At 48.4% G+C, this 15,064-nt stretch overlaps 1 protein-coding gene across 2 annotated transcripts in view; it reads left to right on the forward strand.

Annotated features, from left to right (window-relative positions):
* Window positions 1-15,064, forward strand: part of LOC123755800 (solute carrier organic anion transporter family member 74D) — a 176,865-nt gene that overhangs the window by 59,975 nt on the left and 101,826 nt on the right. The window lies entirely within an intron of this gene.

Here is a 15,064-nt window from a genome sequence, read left to right on the forward strand (position 1 = left end):
ATATATATATATATATATATATATATATATATATATATAATATAAATATATATTTATATATATATATATATATATAGAGAGAGAGAGAGAGAGAGAGAGAGAGAGAGAGAGAGAGAGAGAGAGAGAGAGTACAGGTACAGTCAGTGCACATGCACATAATTACACAACAGTTGGTGTACACAATTATGCCGTATCACCTTGAGTACAGAGAGAGAGGGACAGTGCTATCTTACTAATTATAAACCAGTTAATTGTCCTTCGGAGATATCGACTATGATGAGCGCACCAAAGTCTCCTCAGCGTCACTCTAGGTGACTGAGAGCGTTACTCAAGTTGATGATTGAGAGAGTCAGGTACAAAGTTGTACTTTGCCGCCCTCAAGTGACTGAGAAATTCGGCGGTGGGTCCAGAGACACTTCAAGATGTTGGCGATGAGTCACAATAACGTGGCTAAAGTATGTTGACCAGACCACACACTAGAAGGTGAAGGGACGACGACGTTTCGGTCCGTCCTGGACCATTCTCAAGTCGATTGTGTCATTCTCAAGTCATTCAAGATGTTACACGACCAAAGATCTCATTCACTCCATACATCTACCGCCACCTGCGGGTTATTCATGCCCGTGCCATCTCTTGTGGTGGCTTACTCTTCATCAATCAATCAATTACTCGACTGAGAAAATAGTGTATTTGTTCCACCCCCGACGCAGAGTTGTTGTTGTTGTTTAACATTCGCTACCTGGAACAAAAAGTTCCAAGTAGCACAGACTATGGTGAGCCCGTGAGTCGCTCTCTTGCTGCAGGAAGAAATAACACTGCCAGGAATTATTGTTTCAAAAGGGCAAATATAGTCACAGATCAGGAATATGGTTGAAATTAGAGCGGGCCTCGAGCTGGGTCTTCATAAACACCCAAATTCGTTCAAATCATTACTTTTTTTCTGTCATTAGAGACAAGAGTTCTGCTGACAGAAAGGGTGAGCTCAATGATTCAAGCATGAATCTTCTCTATTTCTCTTATGTTTTTTTTCTTGACTTGAGAAGGAAGTTGAAAAATTAACTCTCCAAAGTTCATTTTGCAATTTTATTAGAGGCCTGACGCTAACAGACGCATTTCGGTGACCCCCCTTGTCAACGTTACCAAAAACAGAGTTCGAACCGTTACAAGTTTTTGTGGCGCCGGATATATAGCCATCTATATATCCATCAGCACAAACAAATGTATTGCTGCTATAAATAACAAGATGAAGATCCACCAACATCTTAATATGTGCTTGGAAATACCTCTTCCCAAGCTTATAGACTGAACAAAACTTCAATTGCTCAATCCATATAATAAACTGGATTAATTGACCTTTTATGCTGCTCTAGTGTGAAGGTGATCCACCAAGGCTCTCAAGTGTGTTAATAAATATGTTTATAAAAAATGTACAAATTTTATGTCAATAAACAAAAAAAGGAAATAAATTTACTTCTTTGGTGACTTGCTCTTCTCTTTGACAGGCGTCAAAATGACAAACGCTTTGCTAAGTCAATGGAGCGATAAGAGACTCTGATTCACACAGACATACAGATTCAGATTCACTCAGAAACAGAATTCCTAAATTACTTAATAAGAAGGAACTTAGTTGTTATTGTTTAAGATTCGCTACTTGGAACAAGTAGCACGGGCTATGGTGAGCCCGTGAGGAACTTAGTGAACATCTCCATAGTAGGTACCTAATCAACTAGGCTGTGATTTATACGTCAGACTACGATCAGTGCCACATGACAGCCTGGTGAACCAGACCATGAGACCAAAAGGTCAGTTCCGAGACCAGGTCACAGGGTTATTGATCCTTCGAACCACATCACGGTAACATACGACTAGAAATTTGTTTCTTTCGCAATAACATCATTTGGACGATAAAACAACTTGGGAGATAACATCACTTTGGAGATAACATCACTTTCTTGATTGCATGCCTTTGGTTAGCTGAATAAGCACCCATTCAGCACTTAATGTGTGTTTATTCAGCTAACAATACTTTTCATTTTCTTCGTAAAGATGAGAATAAAAATAAGACGTAAGAATAAGCATAATTAAGAACGAAGATTATAAGAGAAACAAAGAATACACTCCAGGGTAACTCGAGAGACTTTTCAGTCAGTACAGATCAAAATAGTGGCGACCGTATGAGGTTACTAATGTAAATGAGAAGTGTGTGAGAGAGTGGTAAGACATGGTCTGATTGGTTGTTAAACAATATTGTCTCGAGCGAGGGCATTGGTGCCTGTAAATACATTCATGGAAAGCTTAACCTTAAATTGGATGAAATACTCTTAGTCTATCTCCTATCCTATGGAAAGGAGAGTTCCCGGGGTGCACAGAGGTAGCATGCTCGCCTCGCCAATGATTATATTATGGGTTCGAGCCCCTTGGTACAGAGGAATTGACTGAGCACTGATCCGGAAACTGTTTGCCCCTGTTCACCCAGCAGTAATAGGGGACTTTGTTGTAAAGAACATGGTGGGTTGTGTTCCTGGGCAGACTAGTAAGAATAAGATTTAAGAATAGCTCTGAGGAGGGGCCTAGGCCTACTAAGATGGTAGACTGATAAAGATTAAGCCACCCAAGAGGTGGCACGGGCATGAATAGACCGTAGCTTACTAAGAAGTCAGAAATCGTCTCCTCCTGTACCCGCCTTGGGGGGGGGGGGTGAGGAGATGGTAGGCTGTACAAAACACACTTAACTGTCCCCTTGGTCATTACAGTTTACCTCATCAGTCATCAATAAGTACATATGAATTAATGAAAGTGCCAAAGGCTTATTGCCCAATACGAGGCAGCTCCTATTGCCCAATACGAGGCAGCTCCTATTGACCAATACGAGGCAGCTCCTGTTGACCAATACGAGGCAGCTCCTGTTGACCAATACGAGGCAGCTCCTGTTGACCAATACGAGGCAGCTCCTGTTGACCAATATGAGGCAGCTCCTATTGCCCAATACGAGGCAGCTCCTATTGCCCAATACGAGGCAGCTCCTATTGACCAATACGAGGCAGCTCCTATTGACCAATACGAGGCAGCTCCTATTGCCCAATACAATCACCAATCACTATTGACCAATCACAGGTAATTGGTCAGCTCTTCTGTAAATACTTTACAAACTAACTGGTAACATTGCCAAGCATTTGTCCAGCCGCAGAATACATCTTAAATTTATTTTAACACCGCGAGAAAACTTAAAAAAAAAATCAGTGTGGATGAATTTTGTTGGAAATTTCTGGGGATGAAATTTTTCCCAGAAAGCCAAAGTTTATTTACTTTGGCAGAAAGTAAATAAAGATGAGAGTTGAGAGGAAGAACAGGACTTGAAGAACACATAAGTGAACATTTTAAAGGATTCTTCAGCCTCCCCCCCCCTCCAAAAGTACTAGAATGATAATAGTACTACAAATAACGTTCAGTATATCATCCGTAACGTTGTATTAATGAATAAGGTGATTACTTACTAATGTGTGTATGGAAATATTGAAGTGTGTGTATTAGTAAATATATATATATATGTAGCTGTTTTAATATATGTAGAGTGTAGACTTAAGTACTTGCAGTTTGTCTATCGGGACGGCTCTTGATAGACAGTTAACTGCCCAGTATTGACCATGTAGAGTGTAGACCAAGTGCAGTTATCTATCAGTGTGTGTGTATCCTGTGGTAAACAATCATTGGAGTGACCTTCACTGTGTCACATCAATTATGTGTTTTTACCGTGAAAGCTTGTGTGTGTGTGTGTGTGTGTGTGTGTGTGTGTGTGTGTGACAGAGAGAGAGAGAGAGAGAGACAGAGAGAGACAGAGACAGAGAGAGACAGAGACAGAGAGATGACAGCAAGCTCTAATCTCTGATCCGGGAACTCAGGACATGATAAGGGTTCAGAACAGAGCGAAACATCGTTACAATTATAGGAATTAGGAGGTCCAAATTGGATCACCTAATTAGGTGATAAAAATTAGGTGGGATCACCTAATTGTTTTGTGCTCAAATGGCCAGCCCAGAGAAGGCTTAACGGTCTGGGTTGGGCAGCGGGTTTTGCCCGCCTGTGAAATCTGTCTCTGTTGTGACTGGTTCGAACCCCAGTCGGTAGTGTGCTCGGCTCCCATGCTGCAGGTCGGGTGTTCGAGGCTCCTAGTGCCCAGTGACACACACACACACACACACACACACACACACACACACACACACACACACACACACACACACACACACACACACACACACACACGACTGTTTGAACTCGGGCCTTTAAACGCCGACATTCTCACTGTTTTCAATATATTGTAAATGTAAGGCTAAATCATTTGCTATATAAATTCCTCTATTTTTGTTGTATTTTTTTATACTGACCGATACCATTGTCGTGCCTCCATATCTTCCCAGACTTAACGCTTGGGAAGACTTAGCGTGTGGGGGAGGAATATTGTAGTGAGTTAAGACTTACTTGCAGCTGAAGTCTTTGCTTATAGGGCGGTTAACCTTCACTAACTGGTTGTCGCCTCGACCAAAGGAAACCCGCCGTTCACCTGATTGGTAATATTTACGGGATTGTCTTCAAGGTCCTGATGAGGTAGTTGAAACAGGTGTCATTTGTCGGAGGAGATGTTTAGCGAACTCCCTCCTTTTTTTGCAGGACGGCGTTCGATCCCCGATTGGTGCTGGTGGTTGAGATATCTCCTCTCTTTCACTCCGTCTTATGCCCCCCCCCCACACACACTCCAGCTGTCATGTCCCCCTACCAAGTAGTACTCACCTAATTGTACTCACCGAATTGTGCTTGCGGGGGTTGAGCTCTGGCTCTTTGGTCCCGCCTCTCAACTGTCAATCAACAGGTGTGTACAGATTCCTGAGCCTATTGGGTTCTATCATATCTACACTTGAAACTGTGTATGGAGTCAGCCTCCACCACATCACTGCCTAATGCATTCCATTTATTAACTACTCTGACACTGAAAAAATTCTTTCTAACGTCCCTGTGGCTCATCTGGGTACTAAGTTTCCACCTGTCCCCTTGTTCGTGTCCCACCCGTGCTGAAGAGTTTGTCTTTGTCCACCCTGTCAATTCCCTGAGAATTTTTGTAGGTGGTTATCATGTCTCCCCTTACTCTTTTGTTTTCCAGGGATGTGAGGTTCAGCTCCTTTAGCCTTTCCTCGTAGCTCAATCCTCGTAGCCCAATCCCCAAACCGTAGTGTGTGATCATAGTGTCTTATTGCTTTATCCTGTCCCCCCCACACCTTAGCTTGTCAAGGGGGTGGGGGTGGACATCTTGCTTCATATCTCGGTGTTAATGGCTGCGTCTCGTGGCCTCGTCGCCTCCGTGAGGGGACTCGCTAAGTTGGAGTTTTCTTAATCAAGTTAATTTATGGTTAAGCTTATCTTACCACCAAGTTTCGACAGCATAAGTCTGGCTGTTAGAGTGAACTTAGGTCTTGTTAGCCAATACTTCCTGTACACGGTGGTGTTGTGATACTTGGTGAGGAGGAGGTGAGGTATGTAGGTGAAGGTGAGGGAGGTGATATGTAGGTGTGTGTGTGTGTGTGAGGAGGCCAGCAGGTGAAGGTGGAGCAGCCTGCGTGTTGAGACAAGTGTGGTCTGGTCAACAAGCAGGTAACACATAGGGACAATTCAGCTCTTGACTCGTTAATTAGATATAACACTATAGTGTATATATTATGATATCAGCATGACTACTGACGCAACCACCACAACCACAACCGTCACCACCACCACCACCACCACCACCACCACCACCACCACCACCACCACCACCACCACCCCCCCCCCTCCCCCTCGTGGGAAGAATGTCCACCATTACCACAGCAGTTAGCGAGGCAGGCGCCACAGTCTCGGACCATCACCCTTCACAGCATAGGTCACTACACTCCCTCTCCATACTGTGCCTCGCTTGTACCTGGATGACGTTCTGCGAATTCTTGTGAGAGTTTGGTCCACCAGGCTGTTGCTTGGAGCGGCCTGCAGGCCCACATACCCACCACAGCCCGGTTGGTCCGGCACTCCTTGAAGAAAACAATCTAGTTTCCTCTTGAAGATGTCCACGGTTGTTCCGGCAATATTTCTTATGCTTGCTGGGAGGGTGTTGAACAACCGCGGACCTCTGATGTTCATACAGTGTTCTCTGATTGTGCCCATGGCACCTCTGCTCTTCACTGGTTCTATTCTGCATTTTCTTTCATATCGTTCACTCCAGTACGTTGTTATTTTACTGTGTAGATTTGGGACCTGTCCTTCCAGTATTTTCCATGTGTATATTATTTGGTATCTCTCTCGTCTCCTTGTAGAGATAATAGTTGGAGAGCTTGTGGAGGCGGATGGTTACCCTGTAGGTCACTATATGATGACCCTTTTACAGCCACCACCATAATACAATGACCACCGTCACAACACAATCACCAGCAGCCAAATAATGGTGAGGGAGGCAGCAGATGCCGTGTCATTAGAGAGTGATGACCTGGACGCTGGGCACACTCTCCCTCTTACACACTCCGTCTAGGGCACCCTTAGGTATGGCTGCTCGCGCACACGCACGCACACACACACACACACACACACACACACACACACACACACACACACACACACACACACACACACACACACACACACACACACACACACACACATACGACACACACACACACACACACACACACGCACACACACACGCACACACACACACACACACAGACTCGACCTAGTATTCACTCTGAACGATTCAGACATAAGGGAAATGGGTCTTGAAGCCCCCATGGGTATGAGTGATCACACTGTACTGTTGTTTGAGAGTCTTGTCGAAGAAGGGTTAATGCACTCAAGGAAGGGACCAGAAAGCAAGAGGCCGGCATTCCGGAAGGGAAACTATGACGAGATAAAAAAAAATCCTAACTGATCTAGCTTGGGAAACAGAGCTCAGAGGTAAGACGGTTCAAGACATGATGGACTACATCACACAGAAGTGTAAGGAGGCAGCAGACAAGTTCGTCCCAGTCCAAAAGGTAAAACATTAAATGGAGATGAGAAACCCATTGTTTAATCAGAGTTGTAAGCTAGCAAAGCAACTAAGTAAAAGGGCATGGAAAAACTATAGAAACAACAGAACACAAGAGAGCAGAGAAAGATACCAGAGCGCCAGGAATGAATACATCAGGGTGAGAAGAGAGGTAGAGAGGCAATATGAAAATGACACAGCGAGCAAGGCAAAGACTCAACCCAAACTGCTGCATAGCTAAATCAGGAGGAAAACAACAGTGAAGGAACAGGTAATGAAACTGTGGATAGGGGCAGAAAGATTCACTACAAGCGACAAGGAAGTGTGCGAGGAACTCAATAGGAAATTCCAGGAAATCTTCACATTGAAGCAAGGAGAAGTTCCAGAGATAAGAGAGGGAATAGTTAACCAGGCACCACTAGAGAAGTTTGTGATTACCAGTGGGGAGGTGAGGAAGCATCTGCTAGATTTGGACGTGACAAAGGCTATAGTCCCGGATGGAATCTCACCATGGATCCTTAAGGAAGGAGCAGAGACTCTGTGCATACCACTCTCCATGGTGTACAAGAAATCACTGGTAACAGGTGAACTGCCAAAAATTTGGAAGACGGCCAATAGAGTCCCAATATAAAAGAAGGGGGGATAGGCAGGAGGCACTGAACTACAGGTCAGTGTCCCTAACTTGCATTCCAAGCAAGATGATGGAGAAGATTATGCGAAAAAAAGCTAGTGGAACATCTGGAGCGAAAGAACTTTGTAACACAGCATCAATATGGGTTCAGAGATGGCAAATCATGCCTAACATGTTTAATTGAGTTCTATGACCAGGCAAGAGAGAGAGAGAGAGAGAGAGAGAGAGAGAGAGAGAGAGAGAGAGAGAGAGAGAGAGAGAGAGAGAGAGAGAGAGAGAGAGAGAGAGAGAGAGAGAGAAAGAGAGAGAGAGAGGGGTGGGCAGACTGCTAGAAAGCCTTTAACACAGTACCACCTTACCTTGAGGTTACCTTGAGGTGCTTCCGGGGCTCAGCATCCCCGCGGCCCGGTCATCGACCAGGCCTCCTGGTTGCTGGACTGATCAACCAGGATGTTAAACGTGGCTGCTCGCAGCCTGACGTATGAGTTGATCAGGTATCCTTTGGAGGTGCTTATCCAGTTCTCTCTTGAACACTGTGAGGGGTCGGCCAGTTATGCCCCTTATTCCACTGGATAAGGGAGTACCTAAGCAACAGGATACGTAAGTCACTGTGAAGGGCGAGGTCTCGGAGTGGCGAGGAGTCACCAGTGGAGTCCCACAGGGATCAGTCTTTGAACCTATACTGTTTCTGATATACGTAAATGCTCTCCCAGAAGGGATTGACTCGTTCCTCTCAATGTTTTCTGATGATGCAAAAATTATGAGGAGGAGCTAGACAAAGGAAGATAATATGAGGCTACAAGATGACCTAGACAAACTGAAGGAATGGTCCAACACATGGCTACTAAAGTTCAACCCAAGTAAATGTAAGGTAATAAAACTAGGGGGAGGAACTAGGAGGCCAGTCACTGGATACCGAATGGGAGATCAAGTCCTTCACGAAACGGACAGAGAGAATACGTTTCTGAATACAGAAACTGGGCGATATCAACTCATCTAGGAGTTGATATCACGCCAAACCTGTCTCCTGAAGCCCACATCAAAAGAATAACATCAGCGGCATATGTGAGGCTGGATAACATCAGAACTGCTTTCAGAAACCTGTGTAAGGAATCTTTCAGAACCTTGTATACCACATATGTAAGACCAATCCTGGAGTATGCAGCCCCAGCATGGAGCCCGTACCTTGTCAAGCACAAGACCAAGCTGGAAAAAGTTCTGGGGTATGCTACTAGTCTAGTCCCAGAACTAAGAGGCTTGAGTTACGAGGAAAGGGTGAGTGAACTTCACCTCACGTCACTAAAAAACAGAAGAGCTGTGGGAGACATGATCACCACATACAAAATTCTCAGGGGAATTGACAGGGTAGGCAAGGATGGATTATTTGACACTGGTGGTACACGCACAAGGGGACACAGGTGGAAGCTGAGTACCCAGATGAGCCACAGACACACTAGAAAGAACTTTTTCAGTGTCAGAATAGTTAGTAAATGGAATGCATTAGGCAGTGATGTGGTGGAGGCTGACTCCATACACAGTTTTAAATGTAGATATAATAGAGCCCAGTAGGCTCAGGAACCTGTACACCAGTTGATTGACAGTTGAGAGGCGGGACCAAAGAGCCAGAGCTCAACCCCCGCAAACACAACTAGGTGAGTACACACACACTCACACACACACACACACACACACACACACACACACACACACACACACACACACACACACACACACACACACACACACACACACACACACAGTGTGGGAGTACTTTGGATTGTCAGAAAGCCTTTGATACAGTGCCACACAAGAGGCTAGTGCGAAAGTTGGAGATGCAGGCTGGAGTGAGAGGGAAGGTACTCCGGTGGATAGAGGAATACCTAAGCAACAGGAGACAACGAGTCTGTGTGAGGGGTGAGGTCTCAGATTGGCGAGACGTCACAAGTGGAGTCCCGCAGGGGTCAGTCCTTGGACCTATACTGTTTCTGGTATATGTAAATGATCTCCCAGAGGGTATAGATTCGTTCCTCTCAATGTTTGCCGACGATGCAAAAATTATGAGGAGGATTGAAACAGAGGATGATAGTAGGAGGCTACAAGATGACCTGGATAGACTGAGTGAATGGTCCAACAAATGGCTGTTGAAGTTCAACCCGAGTAAATGCAAAGTAATGAAACTAGGCAGTGGAAACAGGAGGCCAGGCACAGGATACAGAATAGGAGATGAAGTACTTAATGAAACAGACAGAGAGAAAGATCTAGGAGTTGATATCACACCAAACCTGTCTCCTGAAGCCCACATAAAGAGAATAACGTCTGCGGCATATGCGAGGCTGGCTAACATCAGAACGGCGTTCAGGAACCTGTGTAAGGAATCATTCAGAATCTTGTACACCACATATGTAAGACCAATCCTGGAGTATGCGGCCCCAGCATGGAGCCCGTACCTTGTCAAGCACAAGACGAAGCTGGAAAAAGTCCAAAGGTATGCTACTAGACTAGTCCCAGAACTAAGAGGCATGAGTTATGAGGAAAGGCTGCGGGAAATGCACCTCACGACACTGGAAGACAGAAGAGTAAGGGGGGACATGATCACAACCTACAAAATCCTCAGGGGAATCGACCGGGTAAACAAGGACGAACTTTTCAACACTGGTGGGACGCGAACAAGGGGACACAGGTGGAAGCTGAGTACCCAAATGAGCCACAGAGACGTTAGAAAGAACTTTTTCAGTGTCAGAGTAGTTAGCAAATGGAATGCATTAGGAAGTGATGTGGTGGAGGCTGACTCCATTCACAGTTTCAAATGTAGATATGATAGAGCCCAATAGGCTCAGGAATCTGTACACCAGTTGATTGACGGTTGAGAGGCGGGACCAAAGAGCCAGAGCTCAACCCCCGCAAGCACAATTAGGTAAGTACAATTAGGTAAGTACACACACACACACACACACACACACACACACACACACATGCCCGGGGTTAAGATCTCATTTAATCAGTAGAGTTCCACAGGAGCCAGATATCATCAGCGGCATATGAAAAGTTAGCAAATAGAATATATGCCTTAAGAAATCCGATTAAGAAATCATTCAGCATCTTGTATACCGCAAGACAAACTTGGAACTTACAGCACTATCATGGAGTTCAAAACTCATTAAAACTAAAACAAGTTGAGAGAAAGTTCGGAGCTGAGAGGCATGAAGTACGGGAAAAGGTAAGGTAATTACCAGGGGAAAGCGCCAAGCCATTACGACTATATAGCACTTGGAAGGGGTCAGGATAAGGATTTGGATTTTGATGGAGGGAAGGAATGGTGCCCCAACCTCTTGGACGGCCGGGGATTGAACACCGACCTGCATGAAGCGAGAACGTCGCTCTACCGTCCACCCCAAGGAATTGAACCTCACGTCACTGGAAAAACACGTGATTACTACATGGAAGAGAAGGGAACTATCAGGAGAGAGCGTCAAGCCATTACAACTATGTATGGCACTTGAAAGGAATGGGGATAAGGATTTGGGATGAGACGGGGAGGAAGGAATGGTGCCCAATCACTTGGACGGTCGGGGGATTGAACGCCGACCTGCATGAAGCGAGAATGCATATATAAAATAATCAGGAGAATAGTTACAACAGTCAAGCACTAACTAGGACAAGGACAATCAGAAGTAAAAAAAAAATATTAGAGTACCGAATAAATGGATTACACTAAGAAGCAAAATGGTCAGACTCCATACGGAGCTTCAGATGTAGACGTGACTTGAACAAATCCACAAGTGCCGTGACCAGGATAATGAAGTAAGGGCGAAGAGGAAGAACGGCCTATTGACATAGCTCGAGTGCAGGGGGGAGTTGTGTAAAACCCTGGTTTGTGTCTCGGAGAGGCTGCAGGATCCAATTAAGTTAGGTACAACTTCTAGTTTCAACTCTTTTTGACCATGTCGTAGCTCAGTCGATTAAGGCAGCGTCTGGGATCATCTCGGACCTAGGTTCGAATCCTCGTCACGGCCCTTGTGGATTTGTTCATTTGATGCATCACGCTATTGTGATTTCTGTGTGTAGATGTGACTTGTACATCAGTCAGACGTTGAGTATGGGACCCAAGAGCTACAGCCCGATCCCCGTCCAACACACAAGTGTAGTAGAGCCGTGTGAGGGTCCAAGCAGGAAAGTAGCTACACAAGCACACAGAGAGACAGACAGCCCTGAGGCACGCCAAGTGTCTAGCTTCCATAATTAACTCTGTAATTGAAGCAGTAAAATATCAAGTGAGTTGATGGGTTGTGACAACCAGTGAGTCGACGGCCTCTACACCCTCTAGTGTGTGTGGAGGGGTGACCTCTATAGCCCTCTGGTGTGTGGAGGGACGACCTCTATAGCCCTCTGGTGTGTGGAGGGACGACCTCTATAGCCCTCTGGTGTGTGGAGGGACGACCTCTATAGCCCTCTGGTGTGTGGAGGGACGACCTCTATAGCCCTCTGGTGTGTGGAGGGACGACCTCTATAGCCCTCTGGTGTGTGGAGGGACGACCTCTATAGCCCTCTGGTGTGTGGAGGGGTGACCTCTATAGCCCTCTGGTGTGTGGAGGGACGACCTCTATAGCCCTCTGGTGTGTGGAGGGACGACCTCTATAGCCCTCTGGTGTGTGGAGGGACGACCTCTATAGCCCTCTGGTGTGTGGAGGGGTGACCTCTATAGCCCTCTGGTGTGTGGAGGGGTGACCTCTATAGCCCTCTGGTGTGTGTGGAGGGGTGACCTCTATAGCCCTCTGGTGTGTGTGGAGGGACGACCTCTATAGCCCTCTGGTGTGTGGAGGGACGACCTCTATAGCCCTCTGGTGTGTGGAGGGGTGACCTCTATAGCCCTCTGGTGTGTGGAGGGACGACCTCTATAGCCCTCTGGTGTGTGGAGGGACGACCTCTATAGCCCTCTGGTGTGTGGAGGGACGACCTCTATAGCCCTCTGGTGTGTGGAGGGGTGACCTCTATAGCCCTCTGGTGTGTGGAGGGACGACCTCTATAGCCCTCTGGTGTGTGTGGAGGGGTGACCTCTATAGCCCTCTGGTGTGTGGAGGGGTGACCTCTATAGCCCTCTGGTGTGTGGAGGGACGACCTCTATAGCCCTCTGGTGTGTGGAGGGGTGACCTCTATAGCCCTCTGGTGTGTGGAGGGGTGACCTCTATAGCCCTCTGGTGTGTGTGGAGGGGTGACCTCTATAACCCTCTCGTGTGTGTGGAGGGACGACCTCTATAGCCCTCTGGTGTGGGGCTGTTTCTGGTGGGTGTTGCTCCTTCCTGGTGGGTTTATCGGACCAGTTGTCTGTTGCTGGTGGAGGGAGCCGGTCGGCCGAGCGGATAGCACGCTGGACTTGTGAGCCTGTGGTCCTGGGTTCGATCCCAGGCGCCGGCGAGAAACAATGGGCAGAGTTTCTTTCACCCTATGCTTCTGTTACCTAGCAGTAACAGGGTAACAGCAGTACCTGGGTGTTAGTCAGCTGTCACGGGCTGCTTCCTGGGGGTGGAGGCCTGGTCGAGGACCGGGCCGCGGGGACACTAAAGCCCCGAAATCATCTCAAGATAACCAGGGTGGTCCAGGGTGCTCCAGGGTGGTCCAGGGGTGGTCCAGGGTGGTCCAGGGTGGTCCAGGGTGGTTCAGGGTGGTCTAGGGTGGTCCAGGGTGGTTCAGGGTGGTCTAGGGTGGTTCAGGGTGGTCCAGGGTGGTCCAGGGTGGTTCAGGGTGGTCTAGGGTGGTCCAGGGTGGTCTAGGGTGGTTCAGGGTGGTCCAGGGTGGTTCAGGGTGGTCTAGGGTGGTCTAGGGTGGTCCAGGGTGGTTCAGGGTGGTCTAGGGTGGTCCAGGGTGGTTCAGGGTGGTTCAGGGTGGTCTAGGGTGGTCCAGGGTGGTTCAGGGTGGTCTAGGGTGGTTCAGGGTGGTCCAGGGTGGTTCAGGGTGGTCCAGGGTGGTCCAGGGTGGTTCAGGGTGGTCTAGGGTGGTTCAGGGTGGTCCAGGGTGGTTCAGGGTGGTCTAGGGTGGTCTAGGGTGGTCCAGGGTGGTTCAGGGTGGTCCAGGGTGGTTCAGGGTGGTTCAGGGTGGTCTAGGGTGGTCCAGGGTGGTTCAGGGTGGTCTAGGGTGGTTCAGGGTGGTCCAGGGTGGTCCAGGGTGGTCCAGGGTGGTTCAGGGTGGTCTAGGGTGGTTCAGGGTGGTCCAGGGTGGTTCAGGGTGGTCTAGGATGGTCCAGGGTGGTTCAGGGTGGTCTAGGGTGGTCCAGGGTGGTTCAGGGTGGTCTAGGGTGGTCCAGGGTGGTTCAGGGTGGTCCAGGGTGGTCCAGGGTGGTCTAGGGTGGTCCAGGGTGGTCCAGGGTGGTTCAGGGTGGTCCAGGGTGCTCCAGGGTGGCCCAGGGTGGTTCAGGGTGGTCTAGCGTGGTCTAGGTGGTCCAGGGTGGTTCAGGGTGGTCTAGGGTGGTCCAGGGTGGTTCAGGGTGGTCTAGGGTGGTTCAGGGTGGTCCAGGGTGGTTCAGGGTGGTCCAGGGTGGTCCAGGGTGGTCCAGGGTGGTTCAGGGTGGTCTAGGGTGGTCCAGGGTGGTCCAGGGTGGTTCAGGGTGGTCCAGGGTGGTCCAGGGTGCTCCAGGGTGCTCCAGGGTGCTCCAGGGTGGTCCAGGGGTGGTCCAGGGTGGTCCAGGGTGGTTCAGGGTGGTCCAGGGTGGTCCAGGGTGGTCCAGGGTGGTCCGTGGTGGTCCGGGGTCGTCCAGGGTAGTCCAGGGTGGTCCAGGGTAGTCCAGGGTGGTTCAGGGTGGTCTAGGGTGGTCCTGGGTGGTCCAGGGGTAGTCCAGGGTGGTCCAGGGTAGTCCAGGGTGGTTCAGGGTGGTCTAGGGTGGTCCTGGGTGGTCCAGGGGTGGTCCAGGGTGGTCCAGGGTGGTCCAGGGTGATCCAGGGTGGTCCAGGGTGCTCCAGGGTGCTCCAGGGTGCTCCAGGGTGGTCCAGGGGTGGTCCAGGGTGGTCCAGGGTGGTTCAGGGTGATCCAGGGTGGTCCAGGGTGGTTCAGGGTGGTCCAGGGTGGTCCAGGGTGGTCCAGGGTGGTCCAGGGTGGTTCAGTGTGGTCTAGAGTGGTCTAGGGTGGTCCAGGGTGGTCCAACGGTACGGTCCACCTTACGGAGCTGGATCCTTCTCCACTTAGTCTTCCCTCTCCATCTCTCTCTCTCTCTCTCTGTGTTTACGAAAGTGGCCACAGTGGCTGTAGGTGAATCAACTTAGGCACTCCACCACTGGTGGTGTTCAACAGGACTGTTACTACCAACAGTCCTTATGCCGCATCTCTCTCGAGGATACCGTATAATATTGATAACACTGTGGTTTACGGTAGCTTCTGTTCCCCTTGGGTTGGCGTTGGACTTT

The sequence above is a fragment of the Procambarus clarkii genome, chromosome 43, assembly GCF_040958095.1.
Source record: "Procambarus clarkii isolate CNS0578487 chromosome 43, FALCON_Pclarkii_2.0, whole genome shotgun sequence".
Taxonomy (NCBI): domain Eukaryota; kingdom Metazoa; phylum Arthropoda; class Malacostraca; order Decapoda; family Cambaridae; genus Procambarus; species Procambarus clarkii.